Source organism: Schistocerca serialis, chromosome 2 (assembly GCF_023864345.2).
Source record: "Schistocerca serialis cubense isolate TAMUIC-IGC-003099 chromosome 2, iqSchSeri2.2, whole genome shotgun sequence".
NCBI lineage: Eukaryota > Metazoa > Arthropoda > Insecta > Orthoptera > Acrididae > Schistocerca > Schistocerca serialis.
This window is the reverse complement of record NC_064639.1, coordinates 105,572,426-105,595,701: the sequence shown is the minus strand read 5'-3', so window position 1 is coordinate 105,595,701 and position 23,276 is coordinate 105,572,426. Positions and strand designations below refer to the sequence as shown.

Below are 23,276 nucleotides of genomic sequence, written 5' to 3'. Positions count from 1 at the left end.
CGGTTCTAGGCGCTACAGTCTGGAACCGTGCGACCGCAACGGTCGCAGGTTCAAATCCTGCCTCGGGCATGGATGTGTGTGACGTCCTTAGGTTAGTTAGGTTTAAGTACGTCTAAGTTCTAGGGGACTGATGACCTCAGAAGTTAAGTCCTATAGTGCTCAGAGATATTTGATCTGTTCACTGTAGAGATAACATGTATGCACCTTCGAATTTTGAAATAATCTGTTCTTGCAGTTCTTGACGTAAACGTCATGCGCAACGACGACTGAGGTTTGCGCAGGGAGCGACGTCGCGAGACTCTGAACTGAACGTCAGTTACTATTCGGGTGCCGCCGGAGTGCGAGGGCAGCTGTTTGTCGCTGCTGTCACCAGCCACAAGAAAAACGTCGCTTGCGTCCGTACAGTACGTGCAAGGGCCCGCGTCAACAGCGGCTTACAGGGCCACAAAAAACTCCTGTGCTGCAACAGCTACAGACCTCTTCAAGCAGCATGCTATCGCAGCCACGCTTTGCCCACAGGCCTTTGTTACTGAAGCGGATATCACACAAAGAAAATAATCACACGCAATCTGCCACTTCGGGTGAATCACTGTATTAGCTGAAACTGAAGATACTCTACGCAAATAAAAATGTAAATGTTCTTTTGTTCAGAATTGTATTTCGCCGGAAGTTCGTCACCGATTGCTTTGAAAATTTTGACATGACCTTACTTTCGAATACGCCCGAGATTTTATGAACCTACTTTAAAAAAATTGGGTAATGTTTAAATAAATACGTTATATATAAAGGGGAAACGTTATTACCAAAAATCTCGAAAATTTCTGAGCCAATCTACTTCAAATTTGTACACAATACTCTACTGAACATTCAGATTGAAATAAGCTACATATTTTTAACATATGTAAGTATACAGGGTGTTACAAAAAGGTACGGCCAAACTTTAAGGAAACATTCCTCACACACAAATAAAGAAAAGATGTTATGTGGACATGTGTCCGGAAACGCTTAATTTCCATGTTAGAGTTCATTTTAGTTTCGTCAGTGTGTACTGTACTTCCTCGATTCACCGCCATAATTTCATACGGGATACTCTACCTGAGCTGCTAGAACATGTGCCTTTACAAGTACGACACAACATGTGGTTCATGCACGATGGAGCTCCTGCACATTTCAGTCGAAGTGTTCGTACGCTTCTCAACAACAGATTCGGTGACCGATGGATTGGTAGAGGCGGACCAATTCCATGGCCTCCACGCTCTCCTGACCTCAACCCTCTTGACTTTCATTTATGGGGGCATTTGAAAGCTCTTGTCTACGCAACCCCGGTACCAAATGTAGAGACTCTTCGTGCTCGTATTGTGGACGGCTGTGATACAATATGCCATTCTCCAGAGCCGCATCAGCGAATCAGCGATTCCATGTGACGGAGGATGGATGCATGTATCCTCGCTAACGGAGGACATTTTGAACATTTCCTGTAACAAAGTGTTTGAAGTCACGCTGGTACGTTCTGTTGCTGTGTGTTTCCATTCCATGATTAACGTGATCTGAAGAGAAGTAATAAAATGAGGTCTAACATGCAAAGTAAGCGTTTCCGGACACATGTCCACATAACATCTTTTCTTTATTTGTGTGTGAGGAATGTTTCCTGAAAGTTTGGCCATACCTTTTTGTAACACCCTGTATATGTAACATATAAAATGCAAACACTTTTAGAAAAAATTTAAAGAAGCACTTTGAAGTTTTACAATTTACTGTAATACACGTTTGCACACATATAGGCTATATGTTTTAATATATATCATTTAATTAGAAATAATGTACTAAAATTATGTACCGTTTACTTGTGGATGACCTAACGATAGCAATTCAGCCGAGACAAACCTATCGCAAAAATAAGTCAAACTTAACAGCGTACTTGGAATTTTATATATATATTGCAAAAATAAAGCAGTCAAACTTAACAGCGTATTCCATACACCAAGTACGCTCCTAAATTTCACTGCTTTTATTTTTGCCATAGGTCTATCTCCGCTGAATGGCCATATAAATATAACAACATCCAGCATAACTTAAAATACTTCTAATATAATTTAACTAGAAAACTTGGTGCTCACTAACAGTGGTTTTTACATTGAGGGGCCCTATATAAATACTCGTAGCTATTCCTTATAATCAACTAAGTAACAAAGGATGTATAGAGATCAGCACAATTACTTCGGAGCACATCGAAAGCAGCTTGCAACACCTATGTTAGAGCGATGGAGACAGTGGCGGCATAGAATAGACAGGACGTCCTAGCTAAGTTTGGCTCGGAATAAACAGGCCATCCCAACTACGTGTAACACACAGCAAACAAACAGTTGCTGCAATGACGGAGACCTACAATAGCCACCCGTCTAAGAGCGCGCGTGTGAGGAGTAGATCCAAGCACAGCCACAAGCAACATGTGTCGCCGAAACGTTGTGTAATTATCACACTTCCAACCACGTGACTCTTCTGAACTGTTTAGGGAACTAAACCAACGAAAAAATAGAAGAAACTGGCCAGGTGCGAGTTGACCTGACGCAATGAAGGTTCCGGGAATCGAGGATCTCGATTTTTGCCTGTTATCGACATTGATACTGGAAAGATGTCGGTCCCAGATATTCCAATACTTTCGAGAACGTTTTAATTTCAAGTTTGAAGTCGGATAATAAACGAGAATTTTTTGTGTGATGAAATTACAAGTTAAGAATCTAGTATTTTTTCTTTACTGTTACTATAAAATCTATTTCCTTGCAAAATTTCATCATTCTAAGGCTACGGGAAGTACTCTGTAGCATTCTATCAGGAAGTTTCCAAGCATCTATTTATGTAACATAATGGGCCGTATATTTTGACTACTTTATCTAGAAGCCAACGTTTATCATACCGCCAAGGGACCATAGGCCTTACTTAGTAAATGACAAATTTCAAGCCAATGCGTTTGTTTACCCATCCCTCAGAAAATGGGGGCTTGACAGACTGACGATTGGTACACAGTCTGATAACAAACGACAAGATTTGTTTCGTGTGATATAATTAAAGATCCACAATTACGGGATTTTTTCCTTTGGTTGTAGTATGAAACCCTACTTCTTGGTAAATTTCAGGATTCTAGGTGTACGAGAAGTATCTCACAGGTTTCGATGAGTGAGTTTTCGAGTATCAAGATCTCTGACATAAATGGTCGTATTTTCTGATTGCACTGACTTAGCAACTTACTTTTTATTGCGTCGCTAAGGGCCCATAAACCTTAACACGTCGCATAAATGACAGTTTGGTACGTAGACCCGTTCCTGAGAAAAATGGTTTTGAACAAATGGACGGTCAGGCGGTCAACAAAGTGATTCTGTAAAGGTTCCGTTTTTACAGACTGAAGTACGAAACCCAAAAATCATTACTCAGCCGTAAGCAGAGTTGGCACACAAGGACACACAAATACAAAATTAATCTAAGAAAAGAAAAAAAATCTGAGATTAGGTGTTACCTTCCTGACGACAGCGGGGTATTTAGAGATGGCGCGTTGATTTTGAGCGCTTAAGGAAGGAGAATGAAAGTACCAACTCAGGGAAATCAGTACCTAAATCTGGGATAGGTAGCCCTTTCTTGCGAATGTTTTAACCATTTGCTCGGTGATACAGTTTTTTTACCGAGGTGGAGGAGAAGCAGGTGACGGACATAGGAATGAATGAATGAAAAAGTATATGAGACAGTGGAAAAAAACAAAAGCAGGAAACGAAGAAAGAAGAAAAATTGGCAGTAGTATTGGGAAAAAATTTTAATGGTATACACAGCTGCTGAACACAATGGAAACAACGGTACATGTGACTCTGGAACGTGGAAAAATAAAACAGTGAAGGAGCACAATTATTGGAAACCACTCATACGTAAGGGAACTTGAGACCAGAAAAAGTGACAATTCGTCCCCGACAATCCAAAGAATCAAAGAATTAGCACGATAAGAGCTGAAGACGCGTAAGCGCCTAAATTCGAGTACAGTGGATAATATTTATGTGTTCCGAAATTCAAAAGTTTACGTTGTTGTTGTTGTAGTGATGGTCTTCCGTCCGAAGACTGGTTTGATGCTGCCATCAACGCTCGTCCATCCTGTGCAAGTCTCTACATCTTCGTACAACTCCTGTAGCTACGATGCCACAGCGTAGGTGCAAGTTCGTAGGTTGGCACTACGACACAGACACCGACGACAGCGCCCTCTAGCCGGCGCTGTTCAGCTCTACGAGCGCCGCTCCATATTCTACCCATTTTGATTCCGAGGAGACGACCTATCAATATTGTTTATATTTCACAGTGGGCTAACCACTACTTGTAACTTAGGAACTTGATGTACGACATCGCACCTACGTGCTCATCTGTAAGCAAAGTTAAGTAAAGGTGATTTTAGTTCACGCTGCAGTGCCGAGAGTTCTACCTCATCTGCTCCTCCTAGCTTCTTACATTCGGCCTACCCTTCAGTTTTCAGGAGCAGACCCACGCGTCGCCTTCCAGGCGGGATACAAAACCCTGCAACTTACATCCATTCCCCCCCGCCGTCCCCCAACACACACGCACACTTCCCTCCACCAGCAAACTGATGATATCTTCATGTGTCTTTTCGAGCAATCCCTTCTTTTAGCCAAACATTGCAATAATTTCGTTTTTCCCAATTCGATTTCGTGCGTATTCGTTAGGTACTTTATCTACTCATCTAATCTCGAGTATTCTCCTTTATCACCGCATTCAAAAGTTTTTATTTTCTTCTTGTCTGAAAGGTTCATCATGTATGTTTCACTTCCGTACATTCCAGACAAATACCTTCAGAAAATGCTTTCTCCCACTTACATTTACGCTAAATGTTAACAAATTCCTCATTTTCGCAAATGCTTTCTTCTCGGGTCGTCATCAGTTCGTCATCAGTTATTTTTCTGTCCAAATATCAAAATATCTATCTGTTCGCGGCAGAAAATTCTAAACGGAAAACACGGGGCAGTCAGGACGGAAAATATGATTTGTGTATTTGGCGAAAGGCAGCATATATTCGATGAAGCATAGTTCTGAAAGATGGAAGAATATTAAACTTTAACATTCCGACGATCATGTGGTCATTAGATTAGGACACATTGCTTAGCTTCACAAAAAGGGAAGGAAATCGATCATGATCTCTTCAACGGAACTATTTTAGTATTCGACTCATGTGACTTAGAGGCATTGGAAAATAAATAAGTAACGACCAACATCAAAGGTCCTCCACTAAGACCCAAGACAAAGTACTGCGGTATGAACACAGCAAAAAACTTAAAGAGACAGAGGAGTCCATCATAACGGATGATTTGGACAAAGAAGGACTGAAAAGCATACTCAAACTTGAAATAGACTATCAAACGTCGCGAACAACATCCAGCAAAAGATGTCTTTCCCACAATATCACGATACATCTTTATACAACAGTTCTAAGTCAGTAGCTTGCACACAACCGAGATCCTGTCAATGACTGGAAATAACGGTCTCCCCGTAGAACTGGAGTGAAACGAACCAAAATATCATTCAGAATATAAGCTTTCTATGTACTCTATCTGTATATGAGATACTAAATATTCATTAAAAAAAAAACAAAAAAACATTCTCCTCGTGTATCGCGTGCTTTAGATGCAGTATTCAACTGCTGAGGAGTGCTAGCTCTTGGTCCCCCTAATATGCGCATATGAACAGTGTCATGATAGAAAACCTTAAATCTTAGTGAAATGCTGAATTTGAAATAATGAAAACGTATCTAATTAACTCGCAAAAGAAACTACACTGAAGGGCCAAAGAAAGTGGTACACCTGCCTAATACCGTGTATGGCCCGAGCGAGCACGCAGAAGTGCCGGAACACGATGTGACATGGACTCGATTATTTTCTGAAGTAGTGCTGGAGGGAAATGACACCAAGAATCCTGCAGGGCAGTCCATAAATCCCTAACAGTACAACGGGGTGGAGACCTCTTCCGAACAACGCGTTGCAAGGCATCCCAGATATGCTCAATAATCTTAATGTCTGCCGAGTTTGGTGGCCAGCGGAAGTGTTTGAACTCTGAAGAGTGTTCCTGGGACCATTCTGTAGCAATTCTGGACGTGTGGGGTGTCGCATTGTCCTGCTGGAATTGCCCATTGAAATGCACATTGGACATGAATGGATGCAGGTGAGCCGGCTACGGTGGCCGAGCGGTTCTAGGCGCTTCAGTCCGGAACCGCGCGACTGCTACGGTCGCAGGTTCGAATCCTGCCTCGGGCATGGATGTGTGTGATGCCCTTAGGTTAGTTAGGTTTAAGTAGTTCTAAGTTCTAGTGGGCTAATGACCTTCAGATGTTAAGTCCCATAGTGCTCAGAGCCATTTGAACCATTTGATTTGATGCAAGTGATCAGACAGTATGCTTATATACGTGTCGCCTGTCAGAGTCGTATCTCGACGTATCAGGGGTCCATATTGCTCAACTGCACAAGCCACACTACACTACAGTGCCTTCACCAACTTGATCAGTCCCCAGCTGACATGCTGGGTCCAAGGATTCATGCGGTTGTATCGCTACCCGTACACGTCCATCCGCCCGATACAATTTGAAAGAAGACTCGTCCGACCAGGCAACATGTTTCCAGTCATCAACTGTCCAATGTCGGTGTTGACGGGCACAGGGGAGGCGTAAAGCTTTGTGTCGTGCAATCATGAAGGCTCCGAGAGCCCATATCGATTGATTCGCACACTGACACTTGTTGATGGCTCAGCGTTGAAATCTGCAGCAATTTGCGGAATGGTTGCACTTTCGTCACGTTGAACGATTCTCTTCTGTCGTCGTTGGTCTCGTTCTCGCAGGATCTTTTTCCGGCCGCAGCGATGTCGGAGATTTGAAGTTTTACCGGATTCCTTATATTCACGGTACACACGTGACTTGGTCGTACGGGAAAATCCCCATTTCATTGCTACCTCAGAGATGCTGTGTCTCATCGCTCATGCGCCGTCTATAACACCATGTTCAGACTCACTTAAATCTTGATAACCTGTCATTGTAGTGGCAGTAACCGATGTAACAATTGCGCCAGACACTTGTTGTCTTATATAGGCGTTGCCGACCGCAGTATACATATCTCTGTATTTGAATACACGTGCCTATACCAGTTTCTTTGGCGCTTAATAGTATTTGCGTGTAAGCAGGTTGTTTAATCATGTACTCTAAGCGCACAGTGCGTATGAGAATACGGAATGCTAGCTTCTGCCTTCAACATCGCTTCACTGGACGAATGAAAATAATCTGTGTATGAATGCAGAGCGAGTTTACAGTTCACTACTGTTATTACGTTACTGTTTGATGTGAGTTTTAATTTATTTGAAAAGCGTAAGAATTTAAGATAATAATCAGGTAGGTGGTGAGTCAAGTTTGAAATACCTATTTAAATAACATAATCCAAACGGTAGGGTAAAGTAGCATGTCACCTAATATGTGTTGCTGCTTTGTTACGCCCTTTATTCATACTGTATAAACGGCTCGGTGTTGAATCAGAAATCAGTTTCTTCTCAGCCAGCTACTGCAAATAGGCGGCGAGTATTATTGTTTCGTTATTTTCTCGTGGCTTCAGTGCCCTTTTTGCCGGGGGCAGTTTGTCCTTTGACGCATTCCGCGCCTCATTTCACTTTCGGCTGCGCACCTTTGAGAGCGACGCCTTTCAGGGGAATTGCCCGCGCTTCACAAAAGACCCCTTCTGCCTGGCGACTGCACCTGCAGTTCCAGGGTCACAGGTGCTCTGCCTGACGGTTAACATCTGAAAGGCGGGATCCCGCACTGCTAGCAGCGCGAAAGGGCGGGCCACACCTGTAAAGCTAGGCGCTCCAAACTTGTGAATAGCGGCCGTGGCTGACACAGGACTCCCGCATCTGGTGGGAGCGTACTATTCAACTCAGTGACATCCGCCCGTCACCAGTGTGCATGTTCACGTCAACGACCTTACACGTTATGCGAATCAACTATTATGCTGTGTCACATAACTCATTCAGAAACACAGCACCGCTTGCGTAGCCTATGCAGACAACTCACTCTGCAGTGGTAGGAGACACCAACTGTACAGGATAATATTCGTCAGCACCACCACATTTCAAAAGCTTTTACTCTCTTCTTGTCTGAACTGTCTACAAATCACTTCCGCACAAGGCTGCACTCCACAAAAATACCTTTATAAAAGACGTCCAGCAGAATGGAGTTTTCACTCTGCATCGGAGTGTGCACTGATATGAAATTTTCTGGAGTTTAAAACTGTGTGCCCGACCGAGACGAACTCGGGACCCATGCCTTTCGCGGGCAAGTGCTCTACCATATGAGACTTCCCAGTACTTAAATTTATATTAAATGCTAAGAAATTCCTCCTTTTTTCACAAATTTTAATCTTGCTACAGCCTGTCTGCATTTTATATCCTCTCTAATTTAGCCACCATCAGTTACTTTGCTGCCCAAATAGCAAAACTCATCTACTACTTTACTGTCTCATTTCTTAACCTATTTCTGTCAGCATCACCTGAATTAATTCGACTAAATTTCATTACACTTGTTTTACTTTTGTTGATGTTCATCTTATAATCTTTTCATTCCGTTTATCTTCCAAGTCCTTTGCCGTCTCTGATAGAATTACAATGTCATAGATAAACTTCACAGTTATTATTTCTTATCCCTGAACTTTAATTCCTTTTCCAAATTTCTCCTTTGTTTCCTTTACTGCTTGCTCATTGTATGGATGGAATGTGGCTGGAATGTCGGGGATAAGCTGCATTCCTGTCTCGTTCCCTTATCAAATACTGCGTCCCTTTCATGTTCTAATCTTATAACTCCAGTTGGTTTCTGTACAAGCTGTGTATAACCATTGCTCCCTGTATATTATCCCTGTTACTTTCAGAATTTCAAAGAGTTTATTCCAGTCAACATTGTCAAAAGCTTTCTCTAAGCCTACAAATACGATAAAGTAGGTTTGCCTTTATTCAACCTATCTTATTAGGTAAGTCATGGGGTCCATATACCCTTGTATATTCCTACATTGCTCTACAACCCAAAGTGGTGGTCTCTAATCTGACTTTTTGCATTCTTCTGTAAATTATTCAAACGGGTATTTTGCATTTATGAGTTATCAGTAAAAAAAGTAGTGTTGCGATGGTTACGTTTAAAAATTTAAGTCACATAAAGAAGCAGTGTAGTGACTTTATGCAACTCAAGTACTTAAAGTTAACAATCGCATATTAGTGATTAGAAATAGCAGTTGATATATGAAATGTTTCATCAAAATTTTCGTAATTTTCTCCAGAATGACGCTGACCATAGTGATAATGATATTGTAACAATAGTGACAATTGTTTATGAGAACTGGAACTGTTAGTCTCAAATGGCTCTGAGCACTATGGGACTTAACTGCTGTGGTCATCAGTCCCCTAGAACTTAGAACTACTTGAACCTAACTAACCTAAGGACATCACACACATCCATGCCCGAGGCAGGATTCGAACCTGCAACCGTAGCGGTCGTCCGGTTCCAGACTGTAGCGCCTAGAACCGCTCGGCCACTCCGGCCGGCAACTGTTAGGTTTGAAGTGGTTGTCGAATAAAGGATGACTATATTAACTCACTTTGTCCATTCTGAATTAGTGAATATTAGCTGAAAACCCCGACGTTGACCGGGTATTTTTTTTTTGACTTATTAAACTTGTTTGCATATAATATTTGAAGTAGTATGCTTAGGGCCGGCCGCGGTGGTCTAGCGGTTCTAGGCGCTCAGTCCGGAACCGCGCGACTGCTACGGTCGCAGGTTAGAATCCTGCCTCGGGCATGGATGTGTGTGATGTCCTTAGGTTAGTTAGGTTTAAGTAGTTCTAAGTTCTAGGGGACTGATGACCTGAGAAGTTATGTCCCATAGTGCTCAGAGCCATTTTTGAGTATGCTTAGGGGCATGCCCATCGGAGAACGTCATGGATGGAAAAATACTGTACAAGTTTTTTGATTACAGTTCCTTAACAATAATACAAGGAATAAATGTTGTATGGCGGACGTGGAATCGTCTACTTCGACCTCAAAAGATCGACCTTGGACATAATGATGGTTTTAGCATAGATAAACAAATACGCAACTGGAATTAAAGTTGGTTTTCGCAAAATACATAGAAAAAAGGACGACGGAAGTCTACCTACGCTGCTGCAACATCTGAGCGTGACGTTTGTCGCTATAATCTACAGAGTTTATCGATTCGGCCACTTCGGCACAGGATCACCGAGGTTAGAAAGTCTCGTGCACCTTTCTCTTGCCGCGTAACTCAGGGACTTGTTTGTTTTCGCTAGCGCCAGCATGTAAGGGGAAAGAAAAATAGCCGCTGGCATCGGCAGCAGTGCAGTGCAAGTGCTTCCAGCGTCTCGTGGTCACACCACCCGGAGTCGTATGCGGCGTCACAGCGAGAAATGCACGCCTTATCTGCAATGGGAGCCTCGCTCGGGTGCACCGCGCTCGTCCTTGCGGTGGTGTCTTGTTAGGAGGCAACAACCACTTGCCTTTCAACGACCTCTAAGCGTTTAGTGACAGACCTGATACCACGTACCGACTATGCTGCTCCTCGCCATTGACACGCGGGATTAGAGACAGGAAACCGACTTTACTGCAACTACATAAAATACACTCTCTGACATGGAAAGTGTTACACCACGAAGAACCCGCGTGATATTTATCAAACTTTGTAAAAATCTTCATCACGTGGCGGGAATTAAGTTATTAAATTTTCATTCCATTTGTAAATGATGCCCATCATCAACATCAGCTTTCCACCTCAGCATCCGCCAAGAAATACAGGGTTATTATAAATGATTGAAGCAATTTCACAGCTCTACAATAACTTTATTATTTGAGATATTTTCACAATGCTTTTCACTCACATACAAAAACTCAAAAAGTTTTTTTAGGCATTCACAAATGTTCGATATGTGCCCCTTTAGTGATTCGGCAGACATCAAGCCGATAATCAAGTTCCTCCCACATTCGGCGCAGCATGCCCCCATCAATGAGTTCGAAAGCATCGTTGATGCGAGCTCGCAGTTCTGGCACGTTTCTTGGTAGAGGAGGTTTAAACACTGAATCTTTCACATAACCCCACAGAAAGAAATCGCATGGGGTTAAGTCAGGAGAGCGTGGAGGCCATGGCATGAATTGCTGATCGTGATCTCCACCTCGACCGATCCATCGGTTTTCCAATCTCCTGTTTAAGAAATGCCGAACATCATGATGGAAGTGCGGTGGAGCACCATCCTTTGAAAGATGAAGTCGGCGCTGTCGGTCTCCAGTTGTGGCATGAGCCAATTTTCCAGCATGTCCAGATACACGTGTCCTGTAACGTTTTTTTCACAGAAGAAAAAGGGGCCGTAAACTTTAAACCGTGAGATCGCACAAAACACGTTAACTTTTGGCGAACTGCGAATATGCTGCACGAATGCGTGAGGATTCTCTACCGCCCATATTCGCACATTGTGTCTGTTCACTTCACCATTAACAAAAAATGTTGCTTCATCACTGAAAACAAGTTTCGCACTGAACGCATCCTCTTCCATGAGCTGTTGCAACCGCGCCGAAAATTCAAAGCGTTTGACTTTGTCATCGGGTGTCAGGGCTTGTAGCAATTGTAAACGGTAAGGCTTCTGCTTTAGCCTTTTCCGTAAGATCTTCCAAACCGTCGGCTGTGGTACGTTTAGTTCCCTGCTTGCTTTATTCGTCGACTTCCGCGGGCTACGCGTGAAACTTGCCCGCACGCGTTCAACCGTTTCTTCGCTCACTGCAGGCCGACCCGTTGATTTCCCCTTACAGAGGCATCCAGAAGCTTTAAACTGTGCATACCACCGCCGAATGGAGTTAGCAGTTGGTGGATCTTTGTTGAACTTCGTCCTGAAGTGTCGTTGCACTGTTATGACTGACTGATGTGAGTGCATTTCAAGCACGACATACGCTTTCTCGGCTCCTGTCGCCATTTTGTCTCACTGCGCTCTCGAGCGGTCTGGCGGCAGAAACCTGAAGTGCGGCTTCAGGCGAACAAAACTTTATGAGTTTTTCTACGTATCTGTAGTGTGTCGTGACCATATGTCAATGAATGGAGCTACAGTGAATTTATGAAATCGCTTCAATCATTTGTAATAGCCCTGTATTTAGATATCGCGTGTCAGAAATTAAAATGCAAATAATATAACTAGGGAGTTAGCCGGCACATCTTGGGAAGCCAGCGCCGATACCCTAAAAAAGGTTGTACAGTCACTCGTTCAACCTGTTGCTACGTTTTGCTGTCCTGTGTAGGATAGAAGCAGCCACGTCAGTAAGATCAATGTGCGCTTGAACGATAGTATGAGATAGAGTGAAACTCTAAAAGTAGCACCCTTACCCTAGCTTCCAGTTCTTACTAATAAGCACCACCATCTCTTCGCGACGTCAACATGCTGCAGTTCATGAACTGGAGAAATTAAACAATCTAACTTTCCCTTCCCTCCGATTACAGTCTCGGTAGCCAGTTTGGGAGGCCACAACAGGAGTACAACCTGCAGTCTTCAAACTAAAAGATGACTGGAAAAACAACAGAACTGGTATCAAGCGCACGAGCGAATAGCACAAATGGATCCCACACTGCCCCTCCCGGGAAAGAACCTCCCAAGCCACATAAGAACTGCCGTCAATTGCATCAGAATCGGACGCGCCAGAACCTAAGAAACTCTACATAGGTGGAAAATGCCTTCGAAAGCCCATATCGATGACGTTTCGTTGAATGATTCGCATGCTCACACTTGTTGATGGTCCAGCGCTGAAATCTGCAGCAGTTCGCTGAAGGGCGGCATTTCTGTCACGCTGAACGATTCTCTTCACTTGTCGTTGGCCCCGATCTTGCAGGATCTTTTTCCGGCCGCAGCGATGTCGGAGATTTGATGTTTTACTGGAATCCTGATATTGACGGTACACTCGTGATACGGTCGTAGGGGAAAATCCCGCTTCACTGCTACCTCGATGATGCTGTCTCCCATCGCTCGTGGCCCAACAATAACACTACGTTCAAACTCATTTAAATCTTGACAGTTTACCATTGTAGCAGCAGTAACCAATCTAACAACTGTGCCAGACACTTGTTGTCTTATATAGGCGTTGCAAACTGCAGCGCCATATTCTGCCTGTTTACATTTCTGTATTTGAACACACATGCCTATACCAGTTTCCTTGGCGCTTCAATGTATTTGCAAACCGACATCAAAGTTGCACGTAGTTTAGAAGCTACAACAGATAGCCGTATTTTTTCATTTATCTACAGCTAACGTACCTGTTTACTGATTTCTCACATTTCTTTGATTCTGCAAGTACAGATTACATAGGAATAGTAACGACACGTTTAAAAACCACATATACAACGGGGGAAAGGCACTCTACTTCGAGACACAGGGACTAGTGAACCTCAAGGATAGAAATACTAGTAGCAACAAAATAACGCAAAAATATCAGTGTGGAGTGGGGTCAAACTCCAGGTTAGACCACACAGCTTCAGGTTTTCATTGTTACCCTAAGTCCTGAGGCCAAGGTGGGGGTGGTTGCTCTGAAAGTGGAGCTCCAAAATCCGAGCTTGATATTCGTCTCTAATTACCTCGTCATCAACTGGACATTAAATGTTAATCTATCTTCTCTTTCTATCCGTAGACACCGAGCGGGATTAGCCGAGCGGTCTAGGGCGCTGCAGTCATGGACTGTGCGGCTGGTCCCGGTGGATGTTCGAGTCCTCCCTCGGCCATGGGTGTGTGTGTTTGTCCTTAGGATAATTTAGGTTAAGTAGTGTGTAAGCTTAGACACTGATGACCTTAGCAGTTAAGTCCCATAAGATTTTACACACATTTGAACATTTTTTTATCCGTAGACCTCTTCTCATATTTGGCTGTCTGAGCTAGATCTTCTCCTGTAACAGCTACTACATGAACAACATCTTCCAACCTTGATTTTTTGTCTCCTGCAGCAAAACATTTTAGTGTAGATGATTTTTGCCCTACTAAAGATGCCCGAATTAAACCATCCTGCCGCTGTACTGAGAAGTATAGCATAACTTTCATAACTCAGAGATAACCAGACTAACCTCACAAGTGAGTAGGCAAGACAGTCTTTCTGGGCGATCAGCTGTTTACCAGCACCAGCAATTTTCATCAAACAATTAGGAATAAGGTAGTGGACTTGTCATTGGGCGAGGTACGGATACAGTTGCTACTGTCGGAAGGTAGCCGGAAAGAAATGCAGTCACCACCATAACAGCTACAGGGGATAGGCAAAGTAATGTGAACACCTGTACATGCTTGGGAATGGTCGATTAATACGGGTTTGGATCCCCATTTGACCGTAACACACCTACGACTCGTTTTGGAATACTGGCGTATAATAATTGTGTAGTGTCCAGTCCTCCTCACATGAACCATGGACCTAGCCGTTGGTGGGGAGGCTTGCGTGCCTCAGCGATACAGATACCCGTACCGTAGGTGCAGCCGCAGCGGAAGGCTATATGTTGAGGGGCCAGACAAACATGTGATTCCTGAAGAGGGGCAGCAGCCTTTTCAGTAGTTGCAGGGGAACAGTCTGGATGATTGCCTGATCTGGCTTTGTAACAATAACCAAAACGGCCTCGCTGTGCTGATACTGCGAACGGCTGAATGCAGCTACAGCCGTAATTTTTCCCGAGGGCATGCAGCTTTACTGTATGGTTAAATGATGATGACGTCCTCTTGGGTAAAATACTCCGGAGGTAAAATAGTCCCCCATTCTGATATGCGGGCGGGGACCACTCAGGACGTCGTTATCAGGAGAAAGAGAACTGGCGTTCTAGGTATCGGAGCGTGGAATAGCAGATCCCTTAATCGGGCAGGTAGGTTAGACAATTTTAAAAGGGAAACGGATAGGTTAAAGTTAGATACGGTGGGAATTAGCGAAGTTCGGTGGCACGAGAAACAAGACTTCTGGTCAGGTGAATACAGTGTTATAAATACAAAATCAAATAGGGGTAATGCAGGACTAGTTTTAATAATGAATAAAAAAATAGGAGTTCAGGTAAGCTAATACGAACAGCATAGCGAACGCGTTATTGTAGCCAAGATAGACACGAAGCCCACGCCTACAGCAGTAGTACAAGTTTTATGCCATCTAGTTCCGCAGATGACGAAGATATTGAAGAAATGTATGATTAGATAAAAGACATTATTCAGATAGTGCAGGCCGACGAAAATTTAATAGTAATGGGGGACTGGAATTCGACAGTAGAAAAGGAGGAGAAGGAAAAGTAGTAGTTGAATATGGAATGGTGTAAGGAATGAAGGAATGAAAGAGTAAGCCACGTGCTAGAATTTTGCACAGAGCATAATTTAATCATAGCTAACACTTGTTTTAAGAATCATGATAGAAGGCTGTTTGCACGGAAGAGGCCTGGAGACACTGGAAGTTTTCAGATAGATTATATAATGGTTAGACAGAGAATTAGGAACCAGGTTTTAAATTGTAAGACATTTCCAGGGGCAGATGTGGGTTCTGACCACAATCTATTGGTTATTAACTGTAGATTAAAACTGAAGATACTGCAAAAGGTGGGAATTTAAGGAGACGAGGCCTAGATAAACTGACAAAACCAGAGGTTGTACAGAGTTTCAGGGAGAGCATAAGGGAACAATTTACAGGAATGGGGGAAAGAAATACAGAAGAAGAAGAATGGGTAGCTTTGAGGGATGAAGTAGTGAAGGCAGCAGAGGATCAAGTAGCTAAAAAGGCGAGGGCTAGTATAAACCCTTGGGTAACAGGAGAAATATTGAATTTAATTGATGAAAGGAGAAAATATAAAAGTGCAGTAAATGAAGCAGGCAAAATGAAATATGATATCGACAGGAAGTGCAAAATGGCTGAGCAGGAATGGCTACAGTACAAATGTAAGGATGTAGAGGCATTTATCAGAAGGAGTAAGATAGATACTGCCCACAGGAAAGTTATAGAGACCTTTGTAGAGAAGAGAATCACTTGCATGAATATCAAGAGCTCAGGTGGAAAACGAGTTCTAAGCAAAGAAGGGAAGGCAGAAAGGTGTATGGTGTATAATGGATCTACACAAGGGCGATGCAGTTAAGGGCAATATTATGGAAACGGGAGAGGACGTAGATGAAGATGAAATGGGAGATGTGATACTGCGTGAAGAGTTTGACAGAGCACTGAAAGATCTAAGTCGAAACAAGGTCACGGGAGTAGACAACATTCCAGTAGAACTACTGATAGCCTTGGAAGAGCCAGCCCTGACAAAACTCTACCATCTGCTGAGCAAGATGTATGAGACAGGCGAAATGCTGAGAAAGAGGGTTGAGACAGGCGAAATACCCTCACACTTCAAGAAAAACATAATACTTCGAATCCCAAAGAAGGCAAGTATTCACAGGTCTGAAAATCACCGAACTATCAGCTTAATAAGTCGCGGCAGCAAAAAACTAACACGAATTCTTTACAGGTGAATGGAGAAGCTGGTAGAAGCCAACCTCGGGGAAGATCAGTTTGGATTCCGTAGAAATGGTGGAACACGTGAGGCAATACTGACCCTACGACTTATCTTAGAAGACAGATAAGGAAAGGCAAACCTACGTTTCTAGCATTCATAGACTTAGAGAAGGGAGAAGAAATAAAAACTTTGAGGTTTACCGATGACATTGTAATACTGTCAGAGACAGCAAAGGACTGGGAAGAGCAGTTGAACGGAATGGACAGTGTCTTGAAACGAGGATATAAGATGAACACCAACAAAAGCAAAACGAGGATAATGGAATGTAGTCGAATTAAGTCGGGTGATGCTGAGGGAATTAGATTAGGAAACGAGACACTTAAAGTAGTAAAGGAGTTTTTCCATTTGGGGAGCAAAATAACTGATGATGGTCGAAGTAGAGAGGATATAAAATGTAGACTGGCAATGGCAAGGAAAACGTTTCTGAAGAAGAGAAATTTGTTAACAGCGAGTATAGATTTAAGTGTCAGGAAGTCGTTTATGAAAGTATTTGTATGGAGTGTAGCCATGTATGGAAGTGAAACATGGACGATAAATAGTTTGGACAAGAAGAGAATAGAAGCTTTCGAAATGTGGTGCTACAGAATAATGCTGAAGATTAGATGGGTAGATCACGTAACTAATGACGAGGTACTGAATAGAATTGAGGAGAAGAGGAATTTGTGGCACAACCTAACTAGAAGGGATCCGTTGGTAGGACACGTTCTGAGGCATCAAGGGATCATCAATTTAGTATTGGAGGGAAGCGCAAAGGGTAAAAATCGCAGGAGACCGAGCATGAATACGCTAAACAGATTCAGGAAGATGTAGGTTGCAGTAGTTACTCGTAGACGAAGAAGCTTGCTCCGGATGGTGTAGCATGGAGAGCTGCATCATACCAGTCTCTGGACTGAAGACCACAACACCAACAACAACAGCATAGTCTCCGTTGGCATTTTTATGCCACTCTTAGATCAGAACCTCTTGTCACTCATGCATTGACGAGGGAGGCGGAAATGTGCTCCGGAGTCTGTCCTCCAATGTCGCCCACAAGGGTTCTATAATGTTCAAGTCTGGGGACTGCGCTGGCCAGGGAAGACGCTGCAGTTCCGTTGGGTGCTCCTCGTATCACAATTGTACTGTTCTGGCTGCGTGAATGCGTGCATTATCGTCGTGAAATATGGAATCATTGTTGAGGAAAACATTTTAATCATGGCGTGCACCTGAGCACCCAAAATGTTCACATAATCGTTGGCTGTAACTCGGACTTTAAGAGCAATGATGGGACCAGCAGAATACAATGATATGGTTGCCCACACCGTCACATTTGCACTTCCATGCTTCATCGTTGGAATCAAGCAATCAGGCTCGTAGGCTTCTATTGGTGTTCTCCGGACATAAACGCAGCCCGATGTTGGAAATAACGAAAACGTTGACTCATTGGACAATATTACGTGCTTCCACTGATCAGCCGTCCAGGATTTATGTCCTGACACCATGTTTTACGCTTGTTTGCGCTGTTTGTCGTCACCAACGGTTTCACCCATGAACATTCGCTTTATGGAGATCTCGGCGGACAGTGTCGATAAATAAGGGGTCTCGAAGATGCCTACTGAGCTCCGAAGTCGTTTTGTGTTGTTTTTTTCACACAATTCGTGTCGTACGACGATCTCTGCCATTCAGTATTGATTTGCGCCCACTATTACGTTTACACGATGATGTCTTTCCGTGTTTTGTGTGGGCTGTCATGACTGTTGAAACAGGTTCAAAAATGGTTCAAATGGCTCTGAGCACTATGGGACTTAATATCTATGGTCATCAGTCCCCTAGAACTTAGAACTACTTAAACCTATCTACCCTAAGGACATCACACAACACCCAGTCATCACGAGGCAGAGAAAATCCGTGACCCCGCCGGGAATCGAACCCGGGAACCGAGAACGCTACCGCACGACCACGAGCTACGGACATTGAAACAGGTGCTCTTGAAACATTCAATAAGTTGGCTGTCTTGGTTACTGATGCTCCAGCTAATCAGGCCCCCACAATCTGTCCTCTTTGGAACTCTGTTAGGTCTTCCATTACACGTCGACCTCGGCCTCTGAATGCAAATACGAAGTGTACACTACTCGTAAACAACCTGCATTGTTGCCTAGTCCGTACTGAACACTCGCAGTCCAGCGCGGCACGTGCCTTATCTGCCTTGTTGATCGTCAAACACAACCATCCCATTACTACCACTGTTCAAATTATTTTGCCTATCCTCTGTGCATGATGAAGGAAAAGCAGACAGGTCGTCTCAGTGAGGTTAAATAAAGAAAACCCTACTTTACAGTGATGGATGTGTATGTGTGATTTAATTATTGGTAACTCATCTGTGGCTCATCTCTGTTGGCTCTTGTATGAAAATCGTAAGTACAAGTGTCAGAGCTTGTTCTGTTGATGATATAGCAGCTGCAATATAGAAACGTATACAGAAGATGCAACTATAGCAAAATGTAACGGATCAACGCTGGTACCATTCACAACTATAAAATACTGAATAAAGCTGTTTCAGTTGGAACGACGATAGTGTGGAAGTTTTTTTACTCATAATGCAGGTAGTTTACAAACAAACGTTCTTCGAGTGATGGTTGAACCTGCTCGCTCGTCTGCTGCCATCATAGGTACCGTGAGAAGCGGGGAATGAAGGAAGAGCTGTAAATTTCGTCAAATGTTCGTTTAGTACGATGTTCATCCATTTTCAGTAATAGACACAGCAAGTGGCTAACTCTTAGGATTCGAAGTGCGAACGTTCTAAGAAGATTCAAGGAACACATTACGTGTTTCACTCCATCACGGTTTTTTCTTATAAATGATGACTAACAGGTCATTATCAGATCTAAGTTGGAAAAAGAAAAACGAGGAACAACAGAACAAAAAAAATGCCCAAGTCCAACACTATAAACATTGTGTCAGTGGCACTGCAAGAAACATTAAAACGTTATAAATTTGTCAGTAGTGCTAAGAATAACATAAAAGTAATGTAAAAAATATGGATGCAATGGGAAAAAAATTCATAGTGACATGTGCACAAGTCAGAGGCCAGTACAAATCACAGGCGAGTACACTATTACTCTGGAAAAGAGATTTGGCCATTATGAAGATAAAAGTAATTATTACAGTTATGAAATACGTTAATCTGTCTATTTCAGTACGTATTATGTACTGAAAGGTAAAAAATAAAATACTAACGTAGGAAACAACTTTATAGTAAATTGTACGTTTCTGTTTTTGTTCATACATTTAGTTAGACAGAAAGTGAGTGGTTAACAACGGAATCTTATTTGCGCTATTGTACTCCTTGTGTAGAAACGCAACTTCAAAAACTTGCCTTTATTTAGTAAATACAAAATACTTAGGACTTCTACTTTTGAAATAACAATGGGAAAGGAATATGGTCAGCAAAATCAGCTACAACTTTCAGTAGACAATATTAATACACACTGTCAAAGGAGTCGCATGCTGAATCTTCCTTGCAGATTAAAACTGTGTGCCGGACCGAGACTCGAACTCAGGACCTTTACCTTTCGCAGGCAAGTGCTCTACCATCTGAGCTACCCAAGCACGACTCACGTCCCGTCCTCACAGCTTTACTTCCGCCAGTACCTCGACTCCTACTTTCCAAACTTCACAGAAGCTCTCCTGTGAACCTGTAGAACTAGCACTGCTGGAGGAAAGGATATTGCGGAGACATGGCTTAGCTACAGCCTGGGGGATGTTTCCTTTCCTCCAGGAGTGCTAGTTCTGCAAGGTTCGCAGGAGAGCTTCTGTGAAGTTTGGAAGGTAGGAGACGAGGTGCTGGCGGAAGTAAGGCTGTGAGGACGGGGCGGGAGTCGTGCTTCGGTAGCTCGTATGGTAGAGCACCTGCCCGCGAAAGGCAAAGGCCCCGAGTTCGAGTCTCGGTCCGGCACACAGTTTTAATCTGGGAGGAAGTTTCATATCAGCGCAAACTCCGCTGCAGAGTGAAAATCTCATTCTCGAGTCGCATGATAATTGCCTGCGAAAACACAGTGGTCACGAGGTGCACTTTGCCTCAGCAGTTGAGTGACGAGCGTGTGACTACTGTGCGTTTATGCATGCTGCAGGCTGCAATGTGCGCGGGTCACTGTCCATCAACAGGTAACTGACATAATAAACACGTTCGTGTTAGCAGAACGAGGGCGCACAACAGGCCCTATACATTTATTGCAGATTGTCATCGTTAATATTCCAATAAGCATCACGGGGTGAAGTCATTCTGTGCTTGTCGGATTCTCTTCTCTTAGTAGTGTAAGTTACCAGCTATTCAAGTACATTAAGGTTTATCCCTTACTTGCTCTACGCAAAATCTCCGCGTTATTATAATTTTATTTGGTGTAAGGGTATATTCAATGAAAAAAAAAAGCACTCCGTCTTCAGGCCACAAGTGGCACATCGGGACCATCCGAATGCCGTGTCATCCTCAGCTGAGGATGTGTATAGGAGGGGCGTGTGGTCAGCACACAGCTCTCCCGGTCGTTATGATGGTATTCTTGAACGAAGCTTCTACTATTCGGTCGAGTAGCTCCTCAATTGGCATCACGAGGCTGAGTGCACCCCAAAAAATAGCAACAGCGCATGGCGGCCTGGATGGTCACCCATCCAAGTGCCATCCACGCCTGACAGCGGTCAACTTCGGTGATCTCTCAGGAAGCGGTGTATCCACTGCGGCAAGGCCGTTGCCCGTATATTCATTGAAGCGAGATATAATCCTTAGACGCATGTGCCCAATATAGCGCTTTTTCCCAGTTATCATCTTATAAATGCACGAGTGAAAATACTTATTCTTCCTCTGTGAGGTGTAACGAATCCCATGGTATTTTCTGTTCTGAAGGCAAATTTCACGTTCAATTTACGTAGAGACCTGTCTGCTGCTTCGGTAATTATGGAACGGTATGTGCCGGCCGCGGTGGCAGAGCGGTTCTAGGCACTACAGTTTGGAACCGCACGACCGCTACGGTCGCAGGTTCGAATCCTGCCTCGGGCATGGATGTGTCTGATGTCCTTAGGTTAGTTAGGTTTAAGTAGTTCTAAGTTCTAGGGGACTGATGACCTCAGAAGTTAAGTCCCATAGTGCTCAGAGCCATGTGAACGGTATGTCACAACGACGAAATTACATTTACTTTCAATTTAGGTTCGTGTTGGATATGTTTTAATTTATCGAATATGTAACTATAGAGGTGTCGTATCCATTTGCTACTCCAATCTGCTTCTGTATCTCAATCTCCATATCTACCCCGTTCTGTGATAAAGGTCATCGAAACATCATAAGCAACATTTAATGCTTCCTTTTACCGTCTGGAGTGGCTTGACTTCGCGCGGATAATATCTGTGCATGTCGGGAATTTGATTCATTAATGTCCCAAATGCAAATTCAATGTTTCATCACTGTACCAACTCACTCAGTTATACGAAAATATCAGAGAAATTTGAGTCAATAGAGAGCCTTTCGGGTAGGTGGTCCTTGTTTCTGCGTGTCATTCGAGGAGGAGTCATTAAATTTTAATTATAGCCTCGAAAAAATAAATTTACATAATTAATTGTTTAATTTCAGGTTGGAATCCCTGCTTCGCAGTACCGTAGCTTGTCATTGGGAGTGCCAAAACTAAATGGCGCAGCCCATTAAAATGTGGATTAAAAAGACGTCTTCAATCCAAAGGTTGGTTTGTATACGACACTGCTTCACTTGGACGTAAGTGCATGGATGGTGTTAAAGAATCGATCTGACAAGGGATTTATAAACTCCCTCGTCCGTGTATGAATGAAATTTCCCTTCTGTACTCGTTTCATTTGAAACAGCTTCGCTCTATGTTTTATAGTTGTGAATGTTTCCAGCGTTGATCTTTTACGTGTGCTTCCTGCATTTTGATATACGAGTAGTTTCTCTAGTTTGGCAGCTTATCATCAACAGAACAAAATAAGACGCCTGTATACAACCTTCATGGAAGAACAACACCGATGAGCCGCCAGGAAATTATCAAATCCATGTACGTACACACACGTACACACACACACACGCACACACACACACACACACACACACACACACACACACACACACAGATATACACGGTTTTCTACAATTAATGTTACACACTTTTAGATGTTGTAGAGTGGACTTGGATCAGGTTTTACATGGGAACTCGTGTCCGGAAAGGTCATTCTACGACGCTACAGACCGTCAAAGTCACAGTGCCAGCGCCTGCAAATGTATGTATATACTGGGTGATTCCGTGATGATGTTGAAAACTTTCCAGGATGATGGAGAAGGACAAACGTATCAGTTTCAGGTAAGAGTCCCTGTCCCGGAAACGGACAAGTCGAAAGTTACAAGCGTGAGCCAATCTGATACCTCTGATACCGGAATACATGTACTGGTACTGTTACTACTAGATTGTACGGTAGGCAACTTTCGGATGTCATAATACGGACCAAAACAAGGAAAAAACGTCCGGTAAAGATGGACTCTAAAATGCATACCTGCGTACTTGCGGAGCTGTGAGCCCTTGTTCAATACATGAGACGTGTTTCAAAGTAGCGAAGATCAACAAGTGCTCACTGTTGTTCAGGTGTACATTTGACAGTCCACGTTCACCGGACATTTTTTCCTTGTTTTGCTCCGTATTATCACATCTGAAAGTTGCCT

The 23,276-nt window shown here is 43.3% G+C and overlaps 1 long non-coding RNA gene across 1 annotated transcript in view; it reads left to right on the top strand.

Moving 5' to 3' along the window:
* The window catches only part of LOC126455453 (uncharacterized), a 279,142-nt gene that overhangs the window by 11,247 nt on the left and 244,619 nt on the right, over positions 1 to 23,276 (top strand). The window contains exon 2 of the long non-coding RNA XR_007585324.1: positions 22,185 to 22,289. This is a non-coding gene — a long non-coding RNA (uncharacterized LOC126455453). The remainder of the gene's footprint in view (positions 1 to 22,184; positions 22,290 to 23,276) is intronic.